This window comes from Staurois parvus, unplaced genomic scaffold (genome assembly GCF_062004578.1).
Source record: "Staurois parvus isolate SC_StPar_1 unplaced genomic scaffold, SC_StPar_1.0 ptg000046l, whole genome shotgun sequence".
NCBI classification, from domain to species: Eukaryota; Metazoa; Chordata; class Amphibia; order Anura; family Ranidae; genus Staurois; species Staurois parvus.
Window position 1 is genome coordinate 406,734 of NW_028317842.1, and position 18,091 is coordinate 424,824.

At 40.7% G+C, this 18,091-nt stretch overlaps 2 pseudogenes; both read right to left on the minus strand.

The window, feature by feature from the left end:
• Positions 1-230: 230 nt before the first annotated feature.
• LOC149470419 (legumain pseudogene) lies at positions 231-3,941 on the minus strand (annotated as a pseudogene).
• A 10,757-nt stretch (positions 3,942-14,698) lies between these two features.
• On the minus strand, positions 14,699-15,405 carry LOC149470420 (legumain pseudogene; annotated as a pseudogene).
• Between the last annotated feature and the right edge of the window lie 2,686 nt (positions 15,406-18,091).

Consider the following 18,091-nt stretch of genomic DNA (forward strand, 5'->3'; position numbering starts at 1 on the left):
GGCATGTAAACTCCATGCAGCTAGTGTTTTATGGTTGGGATTTGAACCGATGTAGATGGATTTGGCTGTGTAAGTGAAGGTTGGGGTTTGTAATGAGGATTTGTGACGTTGAAGGCAAATAAACAATCATAGAATAAAGATTAAATTTGAGGCTTCAGAGGGGACACATTGCAGAGAGGGTTAATCACCCATGTCCCCCTCTGCTGGAAGACTTGGTGTTGCCAGCTGTGTCAGTGCAGATCTTGGCAGATATTGTCCATAGCATGGGTGATGCTTTCTAGTGGGTATCTGTATTGACAGAGGTTCACTATTGTGTACAACTGTTTCACGGAGTATTCATACAGTAGGTTGTGCTAGTTGAAGTACTCGGCTGCTACGCAGTAACACGAGCGATCATTAATTTCAGTTCGGTGAGAATCTCTTCTGCCAACTCATCAGATTCTGTCACCACAAACAATCTTCATCACCAACTTTATTGATCAAGCTTTTGGCCTCCTGTAGGGCCTTTAACCTGGTTAGTACATCCTGGCCCTCAATAGCATTGTTGGTAGCCAGGAACTTTCTCTTTAGAATGGCCATAGGCTCCTCTGGTCCGGGGATCAGTTTCATATTGTGTACCGGCTCCAGGGTCAAACGAGGAGCCACTGATTTTAGCACCACCCTGGAATTGTTTTCATCTTGAAATAGTCCTGTTCCCATACTGCATCATATGACTAGTATTGGTGTGCTGCTTGACCAGTAAAATCTGTTTTTTGCAGTGTCTAATGTTCCTCCATCCAGCTGATGCTGTTAAGATCAGAGGTATGTCCTGCTTCTCATCAGGCGTAAGAGGACTCCATGAGGGTTGGCGGTTGTGGTGGAGTAAACATCAATTTTGTTGGGTAGATGGTTTTCTCAAGGAGCCAGATTCACAGGCCTCGATGTATAGAACTATCTTTGTCTAAGTCTTGTCATACATGTACTCAGTGGTCTTTGTTCAGTTCCTCGATGTGGAGGTTCACTTGCAAAGGCCAGCAGACCCATAGCTCTGTGATCAGTGAAGTAGAAAAAGATATGGTCATTAGGTCCAATCTTAATTACCTTCCCAGATTCTTTTCCTTTAACCCTTTATCGTCACCACACAGAACCACCAGGAAGTTGATAGGAGTCACTATCTTTTGTGTCGTCCTTCAGCACTCCTGTGAACACATCTGTACTGTTGGGCCAGTTGATAATTCTTTTTGGTTGTATTCTCTTATCTCCCTTATCTACGATTATTGTGGCACACCATCACCACGATCTGCTAGTCGGGGATGCCATTCTTTTTTACTATTTGTTAAGCGTGGTACACATCAACCCAATGTCTGTAGTTGTACCAGCCATTGGAGCTGGCTACTCTGTGCTTCCCACCCAATCTTTTGGGTTATCCATGGATTTGGATGTGGCCAGGACCCCAAGGTTGAGGATTAGTGTCAATGGAAACCTCTTCGGTGAGGTAAAAGGACCCTGCTCCCCTGTAGTGGTCTGTGCTCTGGGTGTTATCACAACGATGAGACCACAGAGTGGCTTAACAAAATAAAAATGAAGACATGGATGGGTGGGGGAGTTTGCTTTGAATATTAAACATTAAACAGTGTGTTTGAATTGTGCTGCTTAGATGTAGGCAAGATCTGCTTTAAGCAGGCCATAGATGAGGCAAAAGCCCCAAAAAATTCATGATGAACCAAATGGATCAAGCAGGAACTGGACTGTCAGAGACTGGACTTGTCAATGTAAGCACAACATCATCGGCAGACAATCTGATCTTTGTGTATAGCCATCTATTGTAATACCAGATATGGCTGTCACTTCTAAAGGTCTCCGCCAGGGGTTCCATCATGAGAGCAAATAGAAGTGGTGATGATAAAAGACAACCCTGGCGAGTTCGATATGTGAAATTAGAATCTGTCTGACATAACAGACGTATAAACACTTACCGAGGGGTTTCTATATATAATGCAGATATTGCTGAAGATATAAATCCCTGGAATCCAAATTTCTGAAGAGTTGTTTGCAGGTACCCCCAGTGGACCCTGCTGAATGTTTGTTTGTTTTTTGAGCATCTTGCATAAGGAACACTGTGGGCACTCGGTGGGTTTAAACCATTTTCCATCAAACATTTTCTGTGTGCCATCTGGGGCCTGTCTGTCCTTGACAAATCCCACTTGTCCTGCTTTAACTAAAAGTTACATTTTGACCTATTCACAACTATTTTTGCATATATCTTCAAGTCTGCTCAACAGTCTAAAATTTTGTGGGCTTTGTTTTTATTTTCCTAGTTTAGGCAATGCAGTAATGGTAGCCTGAAGCATTTCCTCAGGAAAAGAGGCAGAAGCAATGGACTCATGAGATGCAAATGATTTATAGTATTCTCTGGATAATCTGTCTGCTTCTGGTGACTTGTGTGAAGGGAGAGAATGCATTGTGTCCAATATTTCTGTATCAGAAATTGGAGGGTTGAGTAGTGTTAAGGTATCTTTTTAGCTAAGGAGGGGAAGTTGACGGAATTCAAACATCTTATACCCGTTTCTGTTGAAGTGCTGGGGTCTAAATTTTTACATTGTAGTCTATGGTAACATTTCTGTAAAGTGTTAGCTATTGCAGTGGGGTGATATCCCTTCTTACCACTCTGGGGATCTATTATGTAATTTTAATTTTGCTCTTTGCTGTCTTTTTACAAAGATAATGAGCCAGGAGTTTCCCTGCTTTACCATGAACATAATACAATGCCTTTTTATTTATAGCTTCCTGGTAGTCAAAATTAAATCTAGGCGAACATAGGGGAAGGATTGCTTTTTATGTTTTTTCCAATGTGTGTCCTTTTTTTTTTTTTTTTTTTTTACTAAAGTTAGGATCGGTGCTTTCCACCTCCTTTTCTTTGCCTGCTGCTTGTATAAGAAGGCCTGTGATGTAGACTTTGAGCGCACCAAAGTGAAAAATACCCCACATCAGGAGTGTTCATATCAAAATACTGAATTTTGGTGAGTTTTTTCCCCCATGCTGTGCTTTAGCGAATAACTCAGTATTGTTACACCATAAAATAAGTAGGACTTGTAGAATGTTTTTCCTGAATTTTCAAACGATTTTGACTGACAGTCCTTTGTAATAGAGAAAGCGAATATAGAATCAAATCAATTCCGAAGTATGACTTATATGGAAATGAGAAATTATATATAGTCTCTTAGCGTTTTATACTCCTCCAGGTGTCATATGTCTGTTGAATGGGGGAAAAAAGGATGTAATTCACAGTGAGCTGGGTGGGAAGGATTGGAGCAGTCCATGGTTGTATCCACTATACATTAATAAAGAGCCCTGGAGGATCTTGTCTACTCTCTTCTTGAGGGATAGCAAGAATGATAATTGACCAGAATTTGGAGAGTAGATATTGACTAATGTATAGGTAACATTGTTTGAGTCACAGATTAAGATAATATATCTCAAATTGCCTCGTGGAGTTGCAAAGCCACTGATTGGTTAATTGCTGTTGAAACTTTTTTTATAATGGATACACTGGCAGTGAAAATGTGTGGAAATTATTTTTGTGTGTTCAGGTTGCTTTTGTATAGAGAAATGTTTCTTGAGCTCATAATATAACTCCTTTTCAACCTTTTCACTTCTTGCCACATTGCTCACCATTTTAAATGGACTAATTCAATCCATGTTGCATCACTTTCATGACTATAATGGAGAGGCAATCTGATAATCCCTGGATCAACTTTACCTACTGTATAAATGTTAGTATCCTGGACATTGTTTTGCCAGTCAACAAAGCTTTAATATTTTTCATCGTCCGGAATGGAATCCTCCAATGGAAGCTCTCCTGTAAGTAAACAATAGATGACGACTCCAAACACCCACACATCAAGGCTGCCATCCACAACCAGGCCATCTGAAGTGTCAATTTTGCACATTTCTGGAGCCATGTAGGACACGGTGCCAAACTTGCCTCTAACCACTGTCCCTTTTTGACCTTAGCAGCCAAAGTCTGTGAGCTTGACGGAATAGCAGTCCCGGTTAAACACTAAAACATTATCCGGCTTCACATCCATGTGTACCAGTCCTTTCTCTGCAATGAATTCAAGAGCACTTGAGATCTGCACAGCACACCTCTTCACTGCATCTTCTGCAATTCTCACCTAAAAACAAAAGAAAAATTCAGAATACTTATCTAAAAATTATAAATTCTGAATATGTATCGAATCAATTAAATTCTATGTATAGCTATGACTTTTTTTTAGTTTTAGACTAGGGATGGATTCTTTTACCATATGTATCTACGTGCTCAGAACAAGTACGAGTAGTCAGAACAAAAGGCAAGTGTAAATCTTTCAACATGGACACCTATACTAAAGATCAACTAAGTTTCCTCAATTCCTGTTGCATCTCTAGGAGAGGAAGTGAAAGGAAATCTTTCCAAAAGGATACAGACAGGAAAAAATAGAAGAGTTGTAACTCTTAACTCTATCCAAACCTAAGGAAAACAATTCTTCATACTTAAATCTTAATGTTCTTACATTTGGTATCAAGGAGAGCAGATCACCAAGAGGCGCCAGTTCTTGGACAAATTCAAAGCGATCAGTAGTGGTGACGACATTGAATGATGTTGGGATGAATTGAAAGTAAACATGAAATACTGAACTCCCGGAGGAAAGACTGCTGAGTGGTTCGTGGTTTTTTTTGTTTTTTTGTTTTTTTCCCATAACCTTCAACGCCATTGTTCCACCTGTGCAAAAAAAGTTTATCAGCTTAAAATGTCCAATTCTTGGTCTAAGGTAATTTCAGAATATTTATTTCTAATATCTGTTACATCCAGATGTTTACCTTTTTTATAGAGATGTAATACATTTTATAATTGGGCCATATATGTTCTCTCCATATTCCGGCTATTCATTTGTTTTATGGGGATTCTACTTTACTGATCCTTTTATTTTAGAGTAACTTTACCATTAGTGACGTCTTGAAAGTAGTCTGTCTTGCAGATCATATTTACATGACTAATGCAGTGCATGAAGGATATTGAAATGGATAGAATTATTCACTGACTTGTTTTCCTGTCGTTTGCCAAGAATACTTTCCCAAATCCACCTTCTCCAAGTTTCTTCACAATGAGGATCTACTCCTGTAAGTCTACCTTCTGTAATCCTTGTGAATAGAAGGAGACCATTCTATCCAGAAGATGTTCCACATCATGAGCAACAGAGGACATAGTGTCCTGAAGAGCAAAAAACAAATCTTGTTAGGTGGAAAAAAAAAATCTTACAAAATAAACTATAGAAAGTTGCCAAATCTGAATAAAGTTCACCTCAATTATATACCTAAAAAGTAAATATGAAACGCTAAATAGACCTCCACATTTGTATGTACATGACTCGGAATACGGTTTAAACATTAAAGTGAGTTCATACTCAACAGAAACTTTTATATTACTTTAAAGGACCTGAATATGGAAAGCCAGCTATCTATTTTTCCATTGACCACAAATGTAAGGAACATTCTTCCCACTGACCATCACACTGATGTACACAGAGCTGCAGCTATATCTATTAGAGTGTCACGGTATAAGGTCAGGTTCAGAGACCAGTTGCTATAGCAGTAAAAGGCTTACCTGAAACCAGCAGGATAGGTACACCAGCGGATCCCCCTGGGAATGACGCAGGCTCACCTGAGGTGTGGGGTCTAAGTATTAACCGGTATTCACCAGAGTTCCTAATGGTGGAGATGGATTGGGCTGCGTGTTAATACCAGGTCTCCGATCTCAGGATCACCCCACCAGGGAATGAGCAGACTGGGAACCAATAGCGGATCAACAGGTTAGGGATCAGATGAAAGCAGAGTCAGTCACAAGCCAAGGGTTTATATATATATACCATATATCATTATATTGGGAAATTAGAAGTATATAAATTATTTGAGATATATGTGTGAAAATGTTTAACTATTGAAAATAGAATGTATGACTCATTAGTAAATGCATTACTCTCCTGATCATTTTGGAGAAACAGCAAAAAAAAAAAAAAATTCTAATACAGGTGTACTATTTATTACATTCTAAAGATTCTCTTTTGCTATCTGAAAAGGCCAATGTTAATAAAGCCCGCGCTTGTGCGCCATCTAGGGAACATATCCGGTATTGCACCTAAAAATGTGCCAGACATTGTGCCAGACCAGTGAGTCCACATTTACTAATTGCAAAGTAGACGCTCGTTAATGAGATTGCTAGACGCTGCTCAGACGACTGACAGGCCTTGATTGATTGAACTGAGTCTGCCTGAATGGTCAGTCTGCTAGTAGACTCACATCTTAATGAATCAGGGCCCTTGAGTCTAAAATCTGCCAGATTGATCACATTCAAAGTCCATCAGCAGAATATTGTCCAGCTTGGATGTCCCGTCTCGTTTTTTTGTGGAACATAATGTTGTTATGATTGTCATACTTTTATACAGGTTGGTTTAAATTGATTAATTTAGACACCGATAGGGTAAAATGTTACCTGACATAAGAAACCCATCTCGTCTCTTGTACAGCGAAACTTATAATACATAAGCTGAATACAGTAGGAATTTGCTTCAAGCAAAACACAGAATTGGACGTTAGATGTCACCAGACCTATCTTAAGTCCTCTTGATCCATTTTAATCTACCAACAGCCCAAGTCACACCAAAAAAACAAAAAATGTATTCATGTCTCACCAACTCAATGTACGGGGTGAACACTCAAAGCTCACAAAAGCTTTAAACAAAACACAGGCAGGAATCATAACTCAGAGATAACTTAACCTAAATCATTCAATTTGTTAACTCACATTTTGTCTTTACTATGGATTGAAGGTTTCCAGCTGGAGCCACCTCCAGGGTGGTAAAATTTTAAGACCGCAAGCCCATCACTTGCAGATGTATGTGCATATATGTATCCAGAATCCTTGTTTGCTAGCCACCTGGTATGTGTGGTTCATTAAGTATGCGTTAAAACTACAGGTCCCAAGATCCTCTGCTAGGAGAATTTGGCTCTGCTCTAACAGGGAGTGATGTAGATTTCCTATTACTGGGCACAAGGGGGGTGGGGAGAGTCTCACTTAGTCCCGACTGTAAGTGTCCCTGAACTGCACCATAACAGCCAGCAGTTACATCTAGTTAAGTTGTCAGTTAAAAAGCACAACTGATACTGTAAAGGTTTTCTTTACATGAATTAAGCTACAAAAATAACCTGAACTGCAATGTTTGGCCAGAAGAACCTTTCCGTATGATCCAATCCCAAGTTCTTGAATGGGGTGAAAAGTGGTTGTCATCTCCATCCTTTAAAGATTTTTAGGTCTGGGAGATGAGCTGAAGACGGTTCTTTGCAGTGTTGATCACTTCCTGTATGTTAGAAGCCATTCTGGAATCATAACTTCAGAAAAGACAATAGTTTCATGTGACACTAATCAGTAATGGCAATAAACATCCCTCTGGATATCACCCGGCATCTATTAATTGTACCCTTCATTAGAGGGGGGGGGGGTAGTAGTGTCACCAAGACGGGTTTTTGAAGTAGATATTACAGTTCTTGTTAAATACATTTTGGGTCTGTCATCGGGCTTTTGTTCCTGTCAGGGCTGAACCCACTTGAAGCCGGTCAGATTCACCTATATTAGGAATGATTTTAGAAGCATCTGAAATGTCAATCTCTGTACAGTACACTGCTGTCCCTCCACATTGTGATTGCTCCTAGCTTAACAAAGGCCAAGTCCTGGTCTGAAATCTTACAAGGTGACATGGGAGCTGGACTGCTTTATATTCCCATACTTAAACAATAATGCTGTCAGATAAAATGAGTAATTTTTTCACTCACTGTGGCTGATAAACTTTGATCATTTTTTATTCATTATGTCAGGTGTGCTCGGTTGAATAAGACCTTTACTCAGAGAAATGAGTCCCTGCTGGCCATTCCTCCCGGAGCTGCTATGTACCCGGCTGTCCTACACCAGTCTGGTGGGTTTGGTTTAGGCAGGAGCTTGCTCAGAAGCCATCATTTACCCCAGTCATGAGCCCAATTTGTGCAAATAATTGTCAAAGTGGTTGACGTATCAGTATATACCTGGCTTGCATTGCACTGCAGTTCCTTCTAAACCTGGCTGACAACACTGCTTGGGATTTCTGCGCAGAACAATCAATGTTGTCAGATCAAACAGGATCTGAGGAGATAGAATTTCTGGCAGGATCTACAGATTTTTCTGTGCAGAGAAATAAAAAAAAAAAATAGGTGCAGCGCTTAATATCAAAATTAAAGTGCATATGCAAATGACTAATAGTGAATCATTGAGTATCAATATATCAAAGTGCAATTAGCGACCAGAAAATCATCAAAGTGACACAAGTGTTATGATAAAATCATCATATGCAAGAGTCCAATATATAAACAAACCAAAAGATAACCACTCCAGGTGGCTAAAGTGCTGTATATGTGCAAGTCCAAATATTGAACGTGGGGATCTTCCAAAATATCTCGGCAAGGGTGTTCCAACATCCTATCCCTCAAAGGTGGTAAATCTTGTGGTAGATAAATTGCGCACTCATCAGATGCGCAAAATCACGCATTTTGAAAACACAACTGTCTCATCAGGTTAGTAAGACCTACTGGTATGTACAGCCTGGTTACAGTTTCCCTTTGGATCCTCCTCTTGGTATCAGCACCTCAGGTTCTCTCCTCAATAGGCTCTGAATGGTTAGACTTACAGAGCCCAAGAAAAGGATGCCACATAGCGTGCTACTGTTTAACAGGATAATTTATTGCTTCCAAAGCAGAGTGTACATGTAAAATAAAACACTGACCACGTGTTTCCAAAGATGGCCGGCGGTGGCGTGACGTCACAACACTGTAGCGCCTCCCTAAAAGCCAGTGCACAAAAGGAGTAACAAATCATATATGAATGCGTATTAAATGGCAAAAGGCAAAGAATGTACCCAACAATAGTCCCTGCCAGTACCATGGTTTGCTAGATGTCTTTGTATCAGTATTCTTGATTCTGGTTTCTCTTGCTCCACAGTGCGAGGCTTGGCCTCAACACATTGAGTGGCTGACAGAGGTCTGTCATTGGCATACTTCCCAGCTATCAGCCCAGAGCTCTGGAAACCCAAATCCTTGCCTCTTACACCAGGTCTGTAGCCATGCATTCATTTCTCTGAGCTCCCCATCTTTCCTGTGTTGGGAAATTACCTGCACAGTGAGTGGAAGACTCAAGGTTGTCAGTTCTGCCCAATGTTGCACTTTGCTCCTCCCAGATATCTAATGTGAGCTTCCAGAAGGGCAACCTGATCACATCTGTTGCAGGATTATCCATCCTGGAGCTGGTGCTCCATTGTTTGCATGCGGCACACTGCGCACCGTGGAAAAGCTTCAACCCCGCTAGCACTCATCTCATATACAACAATATTAAAGGACATTTCAGATGTTAGTTACAGGTTAGACTCGTGTTTTTTAATTTCCTCCTGTTAACTCACCACTAAGCCTTGGTTCACACCAGTGCAGCTTTGAAGTCCGTGATACTTCAGTGTGACTCCTAAGCAGACTATTCAGTGTGATTTTCATTGCGGTTTGTTTGCACTCTGTGCAAGTTGCATTGAAGTTGCACAAAAATAGTGCAGGAACCTTTTTCAAGGGCACTGAGTTGGTCTCATTGCCAGAAATGGGATGTGACTTGTCATGTGACTTTGAACTGTCAAGTCACCAGACAAGTCGCACTGGTGGGCAAGCTCACGGAGTACAAAGGAACATTATACACAGTAGTACCTGTTACACCTGAGAACAATTAACCATTCCCCTTAATCATCAGACTGAAGGAAGGAAATGCTGCTTAAAAGTGACAGAAAAGGTGTTTTATAAAGCTGTTGGCAAAGATCCCAAAAAAGGAAATAAAACGGTTGCAGCCACCAGCAATCACAAACACTCAAGAGCACAACTCCTCCTCCTGTTTTTAACTCGCCACTCAAATTTCCAACTTTTCAGCTTCCAGATGGCAAAATTTGGCAAACGGCCAGATGTGGAGCTGAAAATGGACAGGATGGAAACCCTGCTCTGTGAGGTGTTCAGGGGGGAAGCCTCACAAAGATTCCTCAGACTGAACAGAAGAATTGCTGTCTATGGGATCCTCTTCCTCTTGTCTTGTGGCTGGATCTGGGGTTTCTTCTTCCAGATTTCGCTCATGTATATAACGACTTCTGTAGTTTGACTTCTTTTAGTGTTGTCAATGAGCAAAAGATTACTTAACATTTTTCCAAGCAAAGGAGGATTATCCACCTGAAAATAGTTTTTTTCCAGCCAACAAAACTTGTATACTCTTCGTCAGGAGTAGCGTCCTGCCATGGAAACTTTCCTGTGAACAGAATGTAGATGACACCAAATGAAATGAAAGTAAACCGGAAATACTGAACTCCCGGAGGAAAGATGGCTGATTCTGTTATCCATGACGTTTATATTTTTTCACAGGTCAAAACATTTAACTTAGATCAAGAATTCTGAAATATTCAACCAGTTTCTGTCATTTTTCATTTTAATAAGATCTGCTCCCAAATTGAGAATGTATAATGCTTTTTTTAAAGCTAAATGTCAGCCTTACAAGCAGTCAGCAGACAGTACGAGAGGTTCCTGCAGTTATTTTATTCTATTCTGCTTTCACTGCACACTGAGATTCTCACAATGTGCATTTGAAGGTTCAGCAAGTCAGATAGAGCTCCGCCTCATTTCCTGGCTGGAGGATGTCCAGGATTATTAGCATCATATGCTCCCCAGCCTGACTGTCCCTCGCCTGTTCTTTTCAATCATTGGATTTCTGCTCTTTTAATTATAAAGACTCAGCATCATATATGATCGTTATCTAGGGTGGTCTTCATGGAAATACAGCCTGCCTTGGAACACCCACACTTCCAGACAGATGTGTACCCATCAAAACATTTTTTGATATTTCCTTACCTGCTCCCAAGTCCAACATTCACAGAGACGTCCTTTCGGAAGATCAATGCCTCATTCTGCACTTATATCTGGTCCTGGGGAAGCCCCCATCTGGCCTTTCATACTCTGACCCTCCCTACGACTAAAGGGGGAGTTTGTTCACTGGATAATCGTTACTACTATAGGGCCGCTCATCTCACACGTCCTGGTGGACTTGCATTGTCACGGAGTGGCTAAACACTGGTCAATGGAATTGGAGGACTCCGGAAACACAGCTCTAAGTTGGCCGTGACTGCGTGATTCCTTTTTACCACCAGAATTAGCTGCTCATCCGACTCTTGGCACCACACCAGTGGTGACGCGTGAAATGTTTCTCACTACTTCAATTTCCCCAAGCCTTCCCCAATGATCCCAATATGAGGAAATCCCAGCGTTCCACCAGGAAGAGCGGTCCTCAATTCACTCGCCTCTCTTTGGGCTACTCCCACCTTGTTGATTTTCTTGATTCCTCTGGAGGCCTTATAGCTACTGACTGGACAGGTCTGGTGGACCCTCTGTTGAGCTTCTAGAGTGGGCTGCAGCTTTTGTTACCTACATTCACTCTTGCGTAACCCAGGATTTTCTCAGAAATTTACTGCTTTTGAACTTTTGCCACAAGGGAGGACAGATCCATCAGTTTATCCACCATTTTATTCTCTTATCCACCCAGAATCTGCTCTTGGACCCTCCTTTATCTCAAAATGGGAATCTGACTTGGGTATGACCTTTTTACTATGACACAAAAGGAAAAGATTCTACACTCTGCACATAAGTAGTCTTTAGCCACCTAAGTATGGGAGACGAACTACAAACTTTTGACAAGGTGGTATCTGGTTCTATCTACTCTCAATCATATCTCCTCAAACCTTCCCAATATATGCTAGCGCTGGGGCACCCTCCATATTTTTTGACAGTGTCCAAGGCTTCAAAAAGTAGAAGTCGTCTCCTGCTGAACACAGCTAAGGCTTGCATCCCTGTATGTTGGAAGGAAGACCAACATATATGGTATAATAAGGTGAATGAGCTTAGGGACATGGAGGACTTAAAGGCAACCATCAATAACAGGGAGGAGGTTTTTTTGGGATACCTGGTATCCCTGGCAATATTTTTCTTTTACAGATGCTCATTTGACTGAAATTGCTCACTCGCACTGGTGGTTGCTAAAGATCAGAGTTGACTAGATTTGAAAGGTGACCCCCTCAGCAGTCCTCTCTGTACTCCATTCACTCCCCCCCCCCCCCCCTTGTTTTCATACCTTGCTTTTTAGTTCAATCCTTTTTGTGTGCACCTACATTTATGTCATCTGACATCTGTCGTCATTCGGACGGTCCCCTCACTTGGTTTCTTCTCTCAGCTTCCTTTTTTTTTTTTCTTTTTTTTTTTTTTTTCTTTTGCTACTGGTTGGGCCATCATCTTGGCAATTAACCCCACTATCTAAATTTTTTTCTTACTTGGATGTGATTTTTGAAATGATCATACTTTGTTTCTAGACACAATTGTCTAGTTACTAAGACTCAGCACTCATGTTTCCTAGATGATATGTTCAGAAGGTCTCTATAGTTCCTTATACCTCAGCAGTTTTTCGCCTCTGTGACAACCTATTTTGTATGTACCATGTTTTATGTCCTTGTTTAATTTTCACTGAAAACATACCTGTATTGTTACAGCTTTATCTTGGTGAACCTTCATTTTGGTTCTCCTTGCTTTGTATGAAAATTTTCAGAAAAATTATTTAAAAATGCATTTACAGTAATTGTAATGAGTGCTTCCATTGGGTCATATTTGCACACTGCATATACCTGCTCTTCAATTTAGTGTTGCATGGGGATTCTGCTTTACTGTTCATTTTATTTTAGATTAGTGATGACCTTGGAAGAAGTCTATGCTGTCTTACAGGTCAAAGTTACATGCATAGACATACATATTTGTAGAGGATATTGGAATGGTGGTGGTTAGATTCATTCGCTGTCCTGTTTTCTTGTCCTATTTTTGTCAAGAATATTTTTCCAAACCCACCTTCTCCAAGTTCCTTCACAATGAGGACGTGCTTCTGTATGTCTACCTTCTGTAGTCCTTTGAGTAGAAGGAGATAATTCTATCCAGAAGAACTTCCACATCATAAGCAAAGGAGGCCATAAGTGTCCTGTAGAGCAAAAAGTGGAAAATTGTTACATTATGATTCAGAAAAAATGTTAACTACAAAAAACTGCCAAATATGAATACTGTTACCTCCAGTTATATACCTAATAAACATCCAATGCTCAATAGACCTTCACATCATGATTTATGACTTGGGAATAAGGTTCGGTCATTAAAGTGAGAGCTTGAACACAAATGTATGGAGTAGTTACAGGACCTAAATATGTAGACAATCTCTCTACACAGGAAAATTATCAGTCAAGGTTATAACTAGGTCAAGTACAAAAATGTAAAACCAGGACATATAGCAATACATAAGTGTTAGGGGAGATCCGTTAGTTGCCAGTTCATTTGTGTGTGTGTGTGTGTGTGTGTGTGTGTGTGTGTGTGTGTGTGTGTGGCTCTCAGTAACTGGTAGTAAGAAGATTGATTTTCATCCCTAAGTGTCCTTGGGGAAGTAAATTAGACACTCTCCATGCATGCTTAAGCTAAGGGCAGATGGATTCCAGAGTAATTGCTACACAAATCAACTGCCCTTACTCTAGATGGCCACAACCAGAGATGCTAGGGGGTTGTTTTTCAAGATTTTATTTCTTACAGGTACCTATATAGTGCTGTCAGTTTATGTAATACTTTACCTATTGTACATTAACATCAGTCCCTGCCCTCAAGGATCATACAGTCTAAAGGTCCCTAACTCACAATCATACATACACGTACTAGGGCAGATTTTAAACAGGAGCCAATTATCTTACCAGTATGTCTTTTGAAGTGTGGGAGGTAACCAGAGTACCCAGAGGAGACCCGCACAAGGGGGGCATGTAAACTCCATGCAGCTAGTGTTTTATGGTTGGGATTTGAACCGATGTAGATGGATTTGGCTGTGTAAGTGAAGGTTGGGGTTTGTAATGAGGATTTGTGACGTTGAAGGCAAATAAACAATCATAGAATAAAGATTAAATTTGAGGCTTCAGAGGGGACACATTGCAGAGGGGGTTAATTACCCATGTTCCCCTCTACTGGAAGACTTGATGTTGCCAGCTGTGTCAGTGCAGATCTTGGCAGATATTGTCCATAGCATGGGTGATGCTCTTCAGTGGGTATCTGTATTGAGAGGTTCACCAGAGTGTACAACTGTCTCATGGAGTATTCATACAGTAGGTTGTGCTAGTTGAAGTACTCGGCTGCTACACAGTAACACGAGCGATCATTAATTTCAGTTCGGTGAGAATCTCTTCTGCCAACTCATCAGATTCTGTCACCACAGAAACAATCTTCATCACCAACTTTATTGATCAAGCTTTTGGCCCCCTGTAGGGCCTTTAACCTGGTCAGTACATCCTGGCCCTCAATAGCATTGTTGGTAGCCAGGAACTTTCTCTTTAGAATGGCCATAGACTCCTCCTGGTCCGGGGATCAGTTTCATATTGTGTACCGGCTCCAGGGTCAAACAAGGAGCCACTGATTTTAGCACCACCCTGGAATTGTTTTCGTCTTGCAAATAGTCCTGTTCCCATACTGCATCATATGACTGGTATTGGTGTGCTGCTTGACCAGTAAAATCTGTTTTTTGCAGTGTCTAATGTTCCTCCATCCAGCTGATGCTGTTAAGATCACAGAAGTATGTCCTGCTTCTCATCAGGCGTAAGAGGACTCCATGAGGGTTGGTGGTTGTGGTGGCGTAAATATCAATTTTGTTTGGTAGGTGGTTTTCTCAAGGAGCCAGATTCACAGGCCTCGATGTATAGAACCATCTTTGTCTAAGTCTTGTCATACATGTACTCAGTGGTCTTTGTTCAGTTCCTCGATGTGGAGGTTCACTTGAAAAGGCCAGCAGACCCATAGCTCTGTGATCAGTGAAGTAGAAAGATATGGTCATTAGGTCCAATCGTAATTGCCTTCCCAGATTCTTTTCCTTTTAACCCTTTATCGTCGTCGCTCAGAACCACCAGGAAGTTGATAGGAGTCACTATCTTTTGTGTAGTCCTTCAGCACTCCTGTGAACACATCTGTACTGTTGGGCCAGTTGATAATTCTTTTTGGTTGTATTCTCTTCCTTATCTCCTTATCTACGATTATTGTGGCACACCATCACCACGATCTGCTAGTCGGGGATGCCATTCTTTTTTACTATTTGTTAAGCGTGGTACACATCAACCCAATGTCTGTAGTTGTACCAGCCATTGGAGCTGGCTACTCTGTGCTTCCCACCCAATCTTTTGGGTCATCCATGGATTTGGATGTGGCCAGGACCCCAAGGTTGAGGATTAGTGTCAATGGAAACATCTTCAGTGAGGTATAAGGACCCTGCTCCCCTGTAGTGGTCTGTGCTCTGGGTGTTATCACAATGATGAGACCACAGAGTGGCTTAACAAAATAAAAATGAAGACATGGATGGGTGGTGGAGTTTGCTTTGAATATTAAACATTAAACAGTGTGTTTGAATTGTTCTGCTTAGATGTAGGCAAGATCTGCTTTAAGCAGGCCATAGATGAGGCAAAAGCCCCAAAAAATTCATGATGAACCAAATGGATCAAGAAGGAACTGGACTGTCAGAATAGACTGGACTTGTCAATGTAAGCACAACATCAATGGCAGACAATCTGATCTTGTGTGTATAGCCATCTATTGTAATACCAGATATGGCTGTCACTTCTAAAGGTCTCCGCCAGGGGTTCCATCATGAGAGTAAATATAAGTGGTGGTGATAAAAGACAACCCTGGCGAGTTCGATATGTGAAATAGAATCTGTCTGACATAACAGAGGTATAAACACTTACCGAGGGGTTTCTATATATAATGCAGATATTGCTGAAGATATAAATCCCTGGAATCCAAATTTCTGAAGAGTTGTTTGCAGGTACCCCCAGTGGACCCTGCTGAATGTTTTTTTTTGTTTGTTTTTTTCAGCATCTTGCATAAGGAACACTGTGGGCACTCGGGTTTAAACCATTTTCCATCAAACATTTTCTGTGTGCCATCTGGGGCCTGTCTGTCCTTGACAAATCCCACTTGTCCTGCTTTAACTAAAAGTTACATTTTGACCTATTCACAACTATTTTTGCATATATCTTCAAGTCTGTTCAACAGTCTAAAATTTTGTGGGCTTTGTTTTTATTTTCCTAGTTTAGGCAATGCAGTAATGGTAGTTTGAAGCGTTTCCTCAGGAAAAGAGGCAGAAGCAGTGGTCTCATGAGATACAAATGATTTATAGTATTCTGTGGATAATCCGTCTGCTTCTGGTGACTTGTGTGAAGGGAGATAATTCATTGTGTCCAATATTTCTGTATCAGAAATTGGAGGGTTGAGTAGTGTTAAGGTATCTTTTTAGCTAAGGAGGGGAGGTTGACGGAATTCAAACATCTTTTATACCCGTTTCTGTTGGGAAGTGCTGGGTCTAAATTTTTTCGTTGTGTATGGTAACATTTCTGTAAAGTGTTAGCTATAGTAGTGGGGTGATATTCCTCACCACTCTGGGGATCTATTATGTAATTTTAATTTTGCTCTTTGCTGTCTTTTTACGAAGATAATGAGCCAGAAGTTTCCCTGCTTTACCATGAACATAATACAATGCCTTTTATTCATAGCTTCCTGGTAGTCAAAATTAAATCTAGGCGAACATAGGGGGAAGGATTGCTTTTTATGTTTTTCCAATGTGTGTTTTTTTTTTTTTTTTACTAAAGTTAGGATCGGTGCTTTCCACCTCTTTTCTTTGCCTGCTGCTTGTATAGGAAGGCCTGTGATGTAGACTTTGAGCGCACCAAAGTGAAAAATACCCCACATCAGGAGTGTTCATATCAAAATACTGAATTTTGGTGAGTTTTTTTTTCCCATGCTGTGCTTTAGCTAATAACTCAGTATTGTTACACCATAAAATAGTATGACTTGTAGAATGTTTTTCCTGAATTTTCAAACTATTTTGACTGACAATCCTTTGTAATAGAGAAAGCAAATATAGAATCAAATCAATTCCGAAGTATGAGTTTATACACCTCCAGGTGTCATATGTCTGCTAAATGGGGGGGGGGGGGGGAAAGGATGTAATTCACAGTGAGATGGGTGGGAAGGATTGGAGCAGTCGTCCATGGTTGTATCCACTATACATTAATAAAGAGCCCTGGAGGACCTTGTCTAATCTTCGAGGGATAGCAAGAACGATAATTGACCAGAATTTGGAGAGTAGATATTGACTAATGTATAGGTAACATTGTTTGAGTTACAGATTAAGATAATTTATCTCAATTTGCCTCGTGGAGTTGCAGAGCCACTGATTGGTTAATTGCTATTAAAACTCCTTTTTATAATGGATACACTGGCAGTGAAAATGTATGGAAATTTATTTCTTTGTGCGTTTCAGGTTGCTTTTGTATAGAGAAATGTTTCTTGAGCTCATAATATAGCTCCTTTTCAACCTTTTCACTTCTTGCCACATTGCTCACCATTTTAAATGGACTAATTCAATCCATGTTGCATCACTTTCATGACCATAATGGAGAGGCAATCTGATAATCCCTGGATCAACTTTACCTACTGTATAAATGTTAGTATACTGGACATTGTTTTGCCAGTCAACAAAGCTTTAATATTTTTCATTGTCTGGAATGGCATCCTCCCATGGAAGCTCTCCTGTAAGTAAACAATAGATGACTACTCCAAACGCCCACACATCAAGGCTGCCATCCACAACCAGGCCTACTGAAGTGTCAATTTTGCACATTTCTGGAGCCATGTAGGACACGGTGCCACACTTGCCTCCTAACCACTGTCCCTTTTTGACCTTAGCAAGGCCAAAGTCTGTGAGCTTGATGGAATAGCAGTCCCGGTTAAACACTAAAACATTATCTGGCTTCACATCCATGTACACCAGTCCTTTCTCCAATGAATTCAAGAGCACTTGAGATCTGCACAGCACACCTCTTCACTGCATCTTCTGGAATTCTCACCTAAAAACAAAGGAGAAATTCAGAATACT